The sequence below is a fragment of the Eurosta solidaginis genome, chromosome 3 (assembly GCF_040869045.1).
Source record: "Eurosta solidaginis isolate ZX-2024a chromosome 3, ASM4086904v1, whole genome shotgun sequence".
NCBI classification, from domain to species: Eukaryota; Metazoa; Arthropoda; class Insecta; order Diptera; family Tephritidae; genus Eurosta; species Eurosta solidaginis.
This window is the reverse complement of record NC_090321.1, coordinates 149,456,965-149,469,724: the sequence shown is the minus strand read 5'-3', so window position 1 is coordinate 149,469,724 and position 12,760 is coordinate 149,456,965. Positions and strand designations below refer to the sequence as shown.

General features: G+C 36.2%; 1 protein-coding gene across 15 annotated transcripts in view; it reads right to left on the bottom strand.

Moving 5' to 3' along the window:
* The window catches only part of Zasp52 (Z band alternatively spliced PDZ-motif protein 52), a 526,437-nt gene extending 517,572 nt beyond the window's left edge, over nt 1-8,865 (bottom strand). For 5 of the 15 annotated variants that reach the window (XM_067773268.1, XM_067773270.1, XM_067773271.1 and 2 more), the window contains exons 1-2: nt 8,672-8,862; nt 7,976-8,405 (exon numbers count right to left, since the gene is read on the bottom strand). The gene's annotated coding sequence lies outside the window, so the exon portion shown is untranslated. Of the gene's footprint in view, nt 1-7,975; nt 8,406-8,671 lie in introns of all 15 variants that reach the window. The other 10 variants (XR_010950925.1, XM_067773272.1, XM_067773273.1 and 7 more) reach the window with 7 other exon arrangements.
* Between the last annotated feature and the right edge of the window lie 3,895 nt (nt 8,866-12,760).

Below are 12,760 nucleotides of genomic sequence, written 5' to 3'. Positions count from 1 at the left end.
GTGACGGTAACTGTTCTCTGTGAAAATGGGCGAAATCGGTGGAAGCCACGCTCAGTTTTTATACACAGTCCACCGTCTGTCCTTCCGCTCGGCCGTTAACACAATAACTTGAGCAAAAACCGATATATCTTTACTAAACTTAGCCCACGTACTTATCTGAACTCACTTTATCTTGGTATAAAAAATGGCCGAAATCCGACCATAACCACGCCCACTTTATCGATATCGAAAATTACGAAAAATGAAAAAAATGCCATAATTCTATACCAACTACGAAAAAAGGGATGAAACATGGTAACTGGATTGGTTTATTGACGCAAAATATAACTTTGGAAAAAACTTTGTAAAATGGTTGTGACACCTACCATATTAAGTAGAAGAAAATGAAAAAGTTCTACAAGGCGAAATCAACAGCCCTTGGAATCTTGGCAGGAATACTGTTAGTGGTATTGCATATATAAATAAATTAGCAGTACCCGACAGATGATTTTCTGGATCACCTGGTCCACATTTTGGTCGATATCGCGAGAACGCCTTCACATATACATCTAAGGGCCACTCGCTTTTAAAACCCTCATTAATACTTTTAATTTGATATCCATATCGTACAAACACATTCTAGAATCACCCTGGCCCACCCTAATGGCGATATCTCGAAAAGGCGTCCACCTATAGACCTAATGCCCACTCCCTCTTAAAATGCTCAGTAACACCTTTCGTTTGATACCCATATCGTACAAACATTCTAGAGTCACCCCTGGCCCACCCTAATGGCGATGTCTCGAAAAGGCGACCACCTATATACCTAATGTCCACTCCCTCTTAAAATGCTCAGTAACACCTTTCGTTTGATACCCATATCGTACAAACATTCTAGAGTCACCCCTGGCCCACCCTAATGGCGATATCTCGAAAAGGCGTCCACCTACAGACCTAATGCCCACTCCCTCTTAAAATGCTCAGTAACACCTTTCGTATGATACCCATATCGTACAAACATTCTAGAGTCACCCCTGGCCCACCCTAATGGCGATATCTCGAAAAGGCGTGCACATATAGACCTAATGCCCACTCCCTCTTAAAATGCTCAGTAACACCTTTCGTTTGATACCCATATCGTACAAACATTGTAGAGTCACCCTTGGTCCACCTTTATGGCGATATCTCGAAAAGGCGTCCACCTATAGAAGTAAGGATTACTCCCTTTTAAAATACTCATTACCACCTTTCATTTGATACCCATATCGTACAAACACATTCTAGAGTCACCCTGGCCCACCCTAATGGCGATATCTCGAAAAGGCGTCCACCTATAGACCTAATGCCCACTCCCTCTTAAAATGCTCAGTAACACCTTTCGTTTGATACCCATATCGTAAAAACATTCTAGAGTCACCCCTGGCCCACCCTAATGGCGATATCTCGAAAAGGCGTCCACCTATAGACCTAATGCCCACTCCCTCTTAAAATGCTCAGTAACACCTTTCGTTTGATATCCATATCGTACAAACATTCTAGAGTCACCCTTGGTCCACGTTTATGGCGATATCTCGAAAAGGCGTCCACCTATAGAACTAAGGATTACTCCCTTTTAAAATACTCATTACCACCTTTCATTTGATACCCATATCGTACAAAAACATTCTAGAGTCACCCCTTTCCCACCCTAATGGCGATATCTCGAAAAGGCGTCCACCTATAGACCTAATGCCCACTCCCTCTTAAAATGCTCAGAAACACCTTTCGTTTGATACCCATATCGTACAAACATTCTAGAGTCACCCCTGGCTCACCCTAATGGCGATATCTCGAAAAGGCGTCCACCTATAGAAGTAAGGATTACTCCCTTTTAAAATACTCATTACCACCTTTCATTTGATACCCATATCGTACAAACACATTCTAGAGTCACCCTGGCCCACCCTAATGGCGATATCTCGAAAAGGCGTCCACCTATAGACCTAATGCCCACTCCCTCTTAAAATGCTCAGTAACACCTTTCGTTTGATACCCATATCGTACAAACATTCTAGAGTCACCCCTGGCCCACCCTAATGGCGATATCTCGAAAAGGCGACCACCTATATACCTAATGTCCACTCCCTCTTAAAATGCTCAGTAACACCTTTCGTTTGATACCCATATCGTACAAACATTCTAGAGTCACCCCTGGCCCACCCTAATGGCGATATCTCGAAAAGGCGTCCACCTACAGACCTAATGCCCACTCCCTCTTAAAATGCTCAGTAACACCTTTCGTATGATACCCATATCGTACAAACATTCTAGAGTCACCCCTGGCCCACCCTAATGGCGATATCTCGAAAAGGCGTGCACATATAGACCTAATGCCCACTCCCTCTTAAAATGCTCAGTAACACCTTTCGTTTGATACCCATATCGTACAAACATTGTAGAGTCACCCTTGGTCCACCTTTATGGCGATATCTCGAAAAGGCGTCCACCTATAGAAGTAAGGATTACTCCCTTTTAAAATACTCATTACCACCTTTCATTTGATACCCATATCGTACAAACACATTCTAGAGTCACCCTGGCCCACCCTAATGGCGATATCTCGAAAAGGCGTCCACCTATAGACCTAATGCCCACTCCCTCTTAAAATGCTCAGTAACACCTTTCGTTTGATACCCATATCGTAAAAACATTCTAGAGTCACCCCTGGCCCACCCTAATGGCGATATCTCGAAAAGGCGTCCACCTATAGACCTAATGCCCACTCCCTCTTAAAATGCTCAGTAACACCTTTCGTTTGATATCCATATCGTACAAACATTCTAGAGTCACCCTTGGTCCACGTTTATGGCGATATCTCGAAAAGGCGTCCACCTATAGAACTAAGGATTACTCCCTTTTAAAATACTCATTACCACCTTTCATTTGATACCCATATCGTACAAAAACATTCTAGAGTCACCCCTTTCCCACCCTAATGGCGATATCTCGAAGAGGCGTCCACCTATAGACCTAATGCCCACTCCCTCTTAAAATGCTCAGAAACACCTTTCGTTTGATACCCATATCGTACAAACATTCTAGAGTCACCCCTGGCTCACCCTAATGGCGATATCTCGAAAAGGCGTCCACCTATAGACCTAATGCCCACTCCATCTTAAAATGATCAGTAACACCTTTCGTTTGATACCCATATCGTACAAACACATTCTAGAGTCACCCCTGGCCCACCCTAATGACGATACCTCGAAAAGGCGTCCACCTATAGACCTCATGCCCACTTCCTCTTAAAATGCTCAGTAGCACCTTTCGTTTGATACCCATATCGTACAAACATTCTAGAGTCACCATTGGTCCACCTTTATGGCGATATCTCGAAAAGGCGTCCACCTATAGAACTAAGGATTACTCCCTTTTAAAATACTCATTACCATCTTTCATTTGATACCCATATCATACAAACACATTCTAGAGTCACCCCTGGCCCACCCTAATGGCGACATTTCGAAAAGGCGTGCACCTATAGACCTAATGCCCACTCCCTCTTAAAATGCTCAGTAACACCTTTCATTTGATTCCCATATCGTACAACTAGAGACACCCTTGGTCCACCTTTATGGCGATATCTCGAAACGGCGTCCACCTATGGAACTAAGGATCACTGCTTTTCAAAATATTCATTAACAGCTTTCATTTGATACCCATATCGTACAAACATATTCTAGAGTCACCCCTGGTCCACCTTTATGGCGATTTCTCGAAAAGGCGTTCACCTATAGAACTAAAGCCCATTCCCTTTTAAAGTACTCATTATCACCTTTCATTTGATACCCATATCGTACAAACACATTCTAGAGTCAGCCCTGGTCCACCTTTATGGCGATATCCCTAAATGGCGTCCATCCATAGAACTATGGCCTACTCTCTCTTAAAATACTCTTTAATACCTTCCATTTGATACACATGTCATACAACCACATTCCAGGGTTACCCTAGGTTCATTTTCCTACATGGTGATTTTCCTTACTTTGTCTCCACAGCTCTCAACTGAGTATGTAATGTTCGGTTACACCCGAACTTAGCCTTCCTTACTTGTTTTTTATATAATACATACCTTGGCGTTAGTATATAACAAAACTTTTAATGAAAATAATAAAATTTGCAAGTTTAACACGAATACGAAAACGATGATCAAAAAGGCGGAAATATTTTGCACAACACTTGCAGAAACATGTGCTGACTTTGATAGCTCACAGCTGTTCATCAGCTGTAAGCTGAGCTTTTAAAAATCGATACAAATCTAGTGAATGTATTTGTTATCGATTGTTAAAAAAAATTAACGGTTTTTCAAATTTGAAAATTTTAATTAAATGCCGCTAGCGAAGCCAAATTGGCCACTGTGCGTTGGCTGTATACAATTGTAGCACGTACCTGCTGCAAGTAAATGTAAGCAGGTTGCTCGAGGTCAGGTCAGAAATGAGTTAATATCTTTTGAACCTCAAAGTTGTCCTACTTAAAATAAAAGGGTTTTTTAGATGAAAGTGTATCGCATATTATACATATTTTTTCGATAATATTCGTGGGGGAAAATAATTATTTAAAAAATAAATTTTTATTCATTATTTTGATTTTATAAAATTAAATATTTTTTTAACGCAGTTATAAATTAAATATTGCTACCTTCAAAATAAAACAAAAATTAATAAGACACGACAAGTGGAAGCAAAGATATAGCATTTTGGATGTGGGCAAGTTTGCTTACCCATCGAATCTGTGCATATGCATATCTCTGAAAAAAGTTTTTTTTTAGGAAATCCTGATACAGCTATTATTTCGTGCGAGCAACTTAAAAAAAAGTTTGAGCCGAATCAAAATTATGAAATCTCAAAAGTTTTTCGACTTGTAAAATCAAAATAAACGGACCTTAAATAACCGCTAAACTAAGTTCGGTAACTCCGCACTACCTTTAAAGCATTGTTTTTGATAAGCTGATACAATGATATGAATGTACAAAGGAAGTGTTACCTTTTTTGTCATTGTCGCAGTATGCTGAGTATGTGAGTATGCTGAGCATTGTGGATAAGACAAGTGTGATATCTTAAACAAAAAATAACAAATATAACCGATCATCTAATTTTTAAAGATACTATCGTGGTCTCATACTGCGTCTTTTTCTTTCCGCCCGCTGAAGACAGCCAGCCGTATGCGCCGCCATATTGAGCATCCTGACAAAATGCAAAAAACCAGCTATCTTGAACATCCTACCAGGCAGTTGACGGATAAGATCTCACACTTGTTTTGTACACAATGGTGTGAAGTTTCAAATTTGTAACTCAAAGGCTATTCCTTTAATGATTGCTCCCTTTTAATGATTCCTCTCCTTCCAAAAGAGTTTTCTAAATACATAGATCTGGACATTTTGTGATTTTATTGGAAGATTATCTCAAGCTGGGTGCCATCTTTTGTTGCATTTTCTTGGTCATCTCACGTGTCCTTACACGTAAAGTTTCTAGCTTTGTAAAAAGTTTTTAAAGCTTGATCGCAAGGCTTACCCGTCTGGTACGAAATTTCGAAATATCTGGCCGCGTAGTTTTTCCATTTATTTAATGCATTGCCATTATCTAGATCCGTGCGACGCCTAGCGAAACTTGTTGGTTTTAAAAGCCTCCATATACAGTAATACGCTGAAAGGTTAAGCACTATAGATATAAATAGAGTAATAAAATTCGAAGTTTCAAGTCACTTAGTCACCGTAAAGCTTATTGATCGCAAAGTTTCCAAATTCGAACCATTTACCTAAAGATCATTTGGCGATTTTTATACCCAGCTGTACTTGTACACAGGGTATTATAACTTTGATTGGATAACGGTTGGTTGTACAGGTATAAATGTATCGAGATAGATATAGACTTCCATATATCAAAATCATCAGTATCGAAAAAAATTTAATTGAGCCATGTCCGTCCGTCCCTACGTGTGTCCGTTAACAGGATAACATGAATAAATGTTGAGATATCTTCACCAAATTTGGTACACGAGCTTACCTGGACCCAGAATAGATTGGTATTGAAAATGAGCAAAATTGGATGATAATCACGCCAACTTTTTATATATATAACATTTTGAAAAACACAAAAAACCTGATTACTTAGTAATTAATTCATATAGAATGTTGAAATTTGACGTGTGGACTGATATTGCGACTCCCGATAAAAATTAAAAAAAAATTTTTAAATAGGCGTGGCACCGCCCACTTGTGATAAAATCAATTTTACAAATATTATCAATTATAAATCAAAAATCGTTAAACCTATCGTAACAAAATTCGGCAAAGAGGTTGCCTTTACTATAAGGAATGCTTTGAAGAAAAATTAACGAAATCGGTTAAGGACCACGCCCACTTTTATATAAAAGATTTTTAAAAGGGTCGTGGACGAATAAAATAACCTATATTTTTGCAATGGTATTTCATTTCCCAAGTGGATTTATAGCAATAAATAGGGACAATTTTAAATTTCAAAAATGGGCGTGATACCGCCCCTTTTATGACTAAGCAATTTTCTATGTTTCGGTAGCCGTAACTCGACGAAAAATTAGTTCAGAATAGAACCATATGTATATGTATTATTGCGCAGTCTTGTAACACAATTAAGCACACAAAACAAACAACAACAGCATTTCAAGTATACAGCTGGGTATGTAATGTTCGGTTTCACCCGAACTTAGACGTCCTTACTTGTTTCCCTCATGTTAAGCTGTCATCGGTTTTTAAATTAAGTTCCAAGGTTCAATACTTTAGCTTCACGGGATGTTATACAAAAAGTGGTTTGTGTTGCTTTTTTCTGTGACTTCAAATGATATTAGAATAGATAAATACAAATCGCGATAACCTCCGAAGGGATTTTAGGCCGAGCTTCTCTTCCAATTTGCATCGTGCTCCTTTCCCTAATAATTGACGGAATGGGACCTACATGTTTTATCCCAACTCCGAAAGGCATTTGCAAAACGGATGCATTTTCAACGAGAAGCTTTTCATTGAAAAAATGCTCTCGGAGTGTTTGCCAAATCACTTCCGAGGGGCGGCCCCTGTTAGAAAAATTTGTTTCTGATGATGAAGCAGATGAGCTTTTCATGGCAGAAATACACTCGGAGTGCTTGCCAAACACTGCCGAGGACGACCCCGCCTAGAAAATTTTTCTTCTAATTGAAAAACCTTGTTTCTAAAATTTTGATGTTCACACCATCACACCACGGCGGCCGCCATTTATTACTTTTTGCTTTAATGCGTATGTATCTTGTTGTTGTTATCATTTAGTTTTAATATTTTTTTCTCTATCTGTACGATTTTTATCTGACTCAAACTAAAACTAGACTAAACTAAATATTGACAAGAAGGGCATATTGAAATACGAAAAAGATCAAAATATTATTTCCAGTAAGAAAAGTGTAGTTAAAATTATGTTTCGGAAGTTTAATATCATTCCAAACTTTGAATTCCATATTTGCAAAAAGCCCTCCCAAGATCTTGTTAACCATCAACTCCTACTCTACAAAAAATGTAAATTATGCATTAAAATGCATTTGGGCAACCGCGAAAGGCATTTAAGACCTATGCCCTAGACCATTTTTTTGTTCGTACTGACAAGGAAAATCGTAATTTGGATGGCACGGTCTAGGTTAATCGGCCGCCCCATCTTAATAAATGTATATAAATACATACATACATATGCATAATACAAGTATACATATACATACATAATTGAGAGTAAATATGTATGAACCTTCGTGATATACATATATAAATATTTAGAATACAATATAGGCGGCATATGTCATAAAGCCATCAAAATAACCAGATAACTTAATGAACAACAGCAAAATGAAATATGAAGAACGGCTATTCCGTACATATTTACATATGTACATATGTACATATATGTATACATTGCGAAAACAAATCCGCTGCGCAGCTATTTCGAATTTCTAAAAATAAACTCACCTTGAAAAGTTTTCGATATATATGCTGCTACCACTGCGGCTGTATGTATTATATTTTTGTCAGAATCTATAGATTCTGAGATTTCACGCTCTAATGCACCACAGATTCTAGGACAGTTTGTTAAAAAAAAAATATCGATGTTGCCTCTGTTTCTGTTAGGCTAATTTTAAAAAATTTGCTTTGTTGCGAATTTGGCACACTGTCCGCTGAATATTCGGCTGAAAAATCCGTTAAATATTATTTATATTTAATTCGTTTTGATTTATAATACTCGTATATGCACTAAAACATACTTTGTTAGTCCTTTTTAATTTGTTTTTTAATTGCCTTTAATTTTTAATTATCGCAATGACTATTTAATTCCAATCTTTTGTAGGTATATTTGAAATTTTTTATTGAAACATCAATTTGAATTCACTAAGCACATGCACTAGATTTCAAAGAAAAAAAAGAAATATTGGGGTTTGTATGTATGTATACACATATACGAAATTAAAATATATGTACATACATATGTACGCATGCATGTAAACACATTCATATGTATGTATCTATAAATGTATGTGAAACTTTAATGTATTATTAAATTTGTTGAAGAAATATTTAAACTTTCTTATATAAATATGTACACAAATATATTTATGTATGCTTGTATATATGTACATATAAAAATATTAACAAATGAAAGCCGATTACATTTATTTCCGTTTACACACTTTTATTTGTTTTATTCCCTGAATTTCGTTTTTTTCGTTTCGTCCCAAAATATGTTTAATTTTAGTCTGCGTTCAGTGCGTTTCAACTTTTGTTTCAGAATAATTATTTCGGTTCTTTCGAATTTATAAGACGACGTTGACTAGGCGACGATTTTCTCTCAACTGAAGAAAATTCATTAAAAACGGTATGAAAAGTTTTGTGTGCTTACCAATGCATATCCCCGATCGTCTCACCGATTTGTTTTTTTTTTTTGCGTTTATTAGTAGTCATGTATGTATGTGTGTATATTTGAGTATTTATAAAAGTATTTGTATCATGAAACTAATAAGCATACACTCTGCCATACAATGATTCTTCCGCGCACTGGCAAAAACTTCGTTTGCATACGCACATTACCCCCCAAAGAATCTAGCCCAAAGGGTTTATTACATTTTATCAACTATCAACATACATACATATATCTGTTTATAACTGAACCTTATTTAAGGCGTACGTATGCATGGCTGAGTATCACGCTCAAACGCGTCGACGGATTTTAACCGAGCTACATAATTAAGCTGATTGGAAGGATAAAGAATTCTCGAATATATCGGTTTCCCTATAATATTACTGACCAGGAGATATCCAACATGATTCAATTACAAGAGGTTTCGGATATATCATTTTTGAAAAATTGACACTTCGCACTCATGGTTGTTTTTTTAGAAGGAAAAGAAAAATGAGAAGAATTTAATCCCCCTATTAAAAAGGTATTTAAATTCTACAAAAACATATGCATAAAATTTAGTAAAATTATATTAAAATAACAAATGAATTTTGACAAATGAATGAAATAAGGCATCATATTTGATATCTTTCATTTATTTTATTTGAACTTAGGAGGGACCGTTCCACAAACGAAAGAAAAAAATGTCAGAACAAATTTACTTGCATTACAAGACTTGTATTTTTTGTGAAATTTCCAGACTCTTTATTGAAAATGGGGCAAATAATAGACAATCTTTGCGCGATATAAATACGAAACAGTAGTAGCCGGTATCTTGCCTCTATTTCTGCAGAAATATTTATAAATGTGAAGGGTAAGGAGAAGGAGCAAAAGTCGTTTTCATGAGTAATACAGCCAAAAAGTACCGCTACTTAGTTAAGTCTTTCGCAAAAATTAGTTTAACATTTTCTGTTTTGAAAATAATGATGAAAGTTATAGACTTCGGGTTCGGATCAAACAATCTGGGCAGGCTGCCTACATGAACAAGTGGACAGATACCGCCATACATTAAAAAAAGAAAAAAATCAGTAAGAAAATGCTGTTCGAGATAGCCCCGCTCCCATAGTGATTGCACAGAAACGCAAGTCATCTCTGCATAACAAAGGTAAGGAGGCAAACAAACAAAAACTGATTATATGTGTGTTAGAACACATATTTATCGAATGGGATGCCATTGCGAAAAGACAAGACCATCCTCATTGAGACTAGAGGTAAGAGCACACACTTCTTGAAGCCAAATACTTAATCACTCGGGGCGGTCGTCTTAGTGGAAGACTACAAGTGGTCAGCAGACATCCTAATTCCGTACTGCCAGTAACCCTATCAGACAGGATAAGCGGTAATCTATCAATTGAGGACGACCAGAATTCAAGAATTTTGTATTCCCTCGTTCCTTTTTACTAGGGTTTACCGAAGTACCCCTTCGTAATGACACCCAAGGTACTTAGGAGCTACCCCTAATAACGACTGACAAGGCATCAGCGAATGCCACCACACCTTAACAGCTCCTACATTTAAAGTTATGTAGCATTTCGCTTAAGACCATTATTCAGAGCAGAGCATCTTTCTTAAGAGTCAAAAATTATTTCAAAATTTTCAAGAAGTTATTGGTAAGCAAACTTTGATAATATTACAAAGCATGTAGGCGTAATCCAACTTCGGGTAGTACTATGAAAATAGGGCCATAAGTCGTAGAGTATAACCTCATAATTCATTATATGCAATGCAGAAGTAGCCGCTGCACATACAGATGGTATCTGCAAAAGAAATACACGGTTAAATTAAACACAATTATAAAAAAAGCTTTTAAATTGTTACTTACAAGAGATTTTCAGCACATTTACTATTATTTTAAACGAATGTTACCAAAAGAAAGTATCAAAAACAAAAAAGTGTACCCAATCAACAATTTTTTTCTGAAAACTGCAACTTTCAATGTCATAATTATCTATAATATTCTCAAAGGATTTTAAAAAGAAGTAACACTTCAAATTTTTAGGGGCAATGTGGGAGTTTGGATTGTTAAAAGTACAAGGTGACATAGTGCTACATGGGTAACCTTGTATAATTAAACTATGATATCCAATTTGGTCTTTCGTAAATTAAGTAACATAGACTGAGATGTTGCTCTTATACCTATATCCGAAAAACTTTAATAATATCACCTCACTAATAAAAGTTACTAACTCGTAAGTTTGCTAATCTTATGTTTTAAAGTGAAAAAATATATTTCCTTTTGAATATGCATTATAAAGCACATCATGAAATAAAATAATTAAAAAAAAATTGTTTAAGTTATCTAAACGGTTTTATTGAAAGCAATACTTACATGAAGTAATAATAATACTAAAAGATATAAAATAATTAGGTTGGTCCTAGGCAGGGCCGCATTAACAAGTAGGGAGAATAGGCAGTTGCCTGGGCCCCCGATTTTAGGGGCCCCCGAAAAATTAAAAATATGTACTTCTTACAAACATAAAATTCTAGAGAGTGGAATAAAAATATAATTAGAACTGAAAATAATTTTTACTCAAATAAATAAAACTCAATTTACCGCATTCAAAAGGCGACGACCGACGAACTAGACAAGGTTCCTAAAAAGGACATTTCCGACTCATTTGACAAATTGTGTTAGCGTGCAAAGAAGTGTATCGAAGTGAAAGGGGAGCACATTTTTGGTGTAACTTGAGACCGGCTCCACCAAATTCAACCAAATCTACGGTACATTTGGGCTATCACGCAGATGGTTTCTGTAAAGTTTGATTGAATTTGGTCGAGAGGTTCAAGAGATATATCACACCAAGCTACGGCTACTTTTCATACCAATAGATGGTGCTTATTTGCATATTTGAGTTATTTCACGAAATGGAATAGGTGGTGCTTATTTCCATTTTGCATTATTCAATGGAATTGACGTTTCTAGAATTATAATTGACGTTCGGCATTTCTCAAACGAAAACCAAACGAAAAACAGAAGTCATTTGTTTTGTTTAGTTTTTTTTTTTTTTTTTTTTAAACTGTGAAAAAAAAAATAAATGAACTGGATTTAAGTAAATTCGGTATATGCTCTGCTTCAATTTGGTGAGTAATGTCCCACTAAATTTATTAAGTGTGATTTTGTTGTGTCAAAGAAACAACATTGTAATAGAACTGCGTTGCTCTTCTTCAGAAACAACCATGAATACAGTTGAAATAATCTTGGAAATTGCTGACCGACTGCATTCTGATGAAGATTTCATACAGTTCGCATCGGCACATTCATTTTTGACTGGGATTTCAACTGATTATTTTCAAATGGTCGCTTCGTTACTGAAAATTTACAATATCTCTTCATTACACAACTGTCCCAACAAACAACGGTTCGGCGCAACGTGTTCAATCTTCTTTCACGACCAGAAATCACTTATTGGAAAACGAATATACAGAATCGTTGACTGGTGCCAACACAACATATCTGTCACATCGTACTTTCGGTGTATATTGACATTAGGTCTTTTTGTTATGAACTATGGAGAATCAACACGTGTGTTCAATATTTATGTAGTTTTCGATTCATAATTGAGTATTTCTTCATTTTCAATTGAATTCATATCAATATTTATAATACATTGGTATGTCGTATCTTTGAACAAAAACATAGTAGAAAATTGTGGCAATGATGTATCATGTTTTTTTCTTCAAATTTATTTTTTCAAATGTTCTTTCTTCGTTCATATTACAGAATACATTTAGTGATTTCAACTGTATCTAATCGCGCACGTGTTTTATTGTGTTTTTCATCAAATCTTTTGGACGGTTTGTAT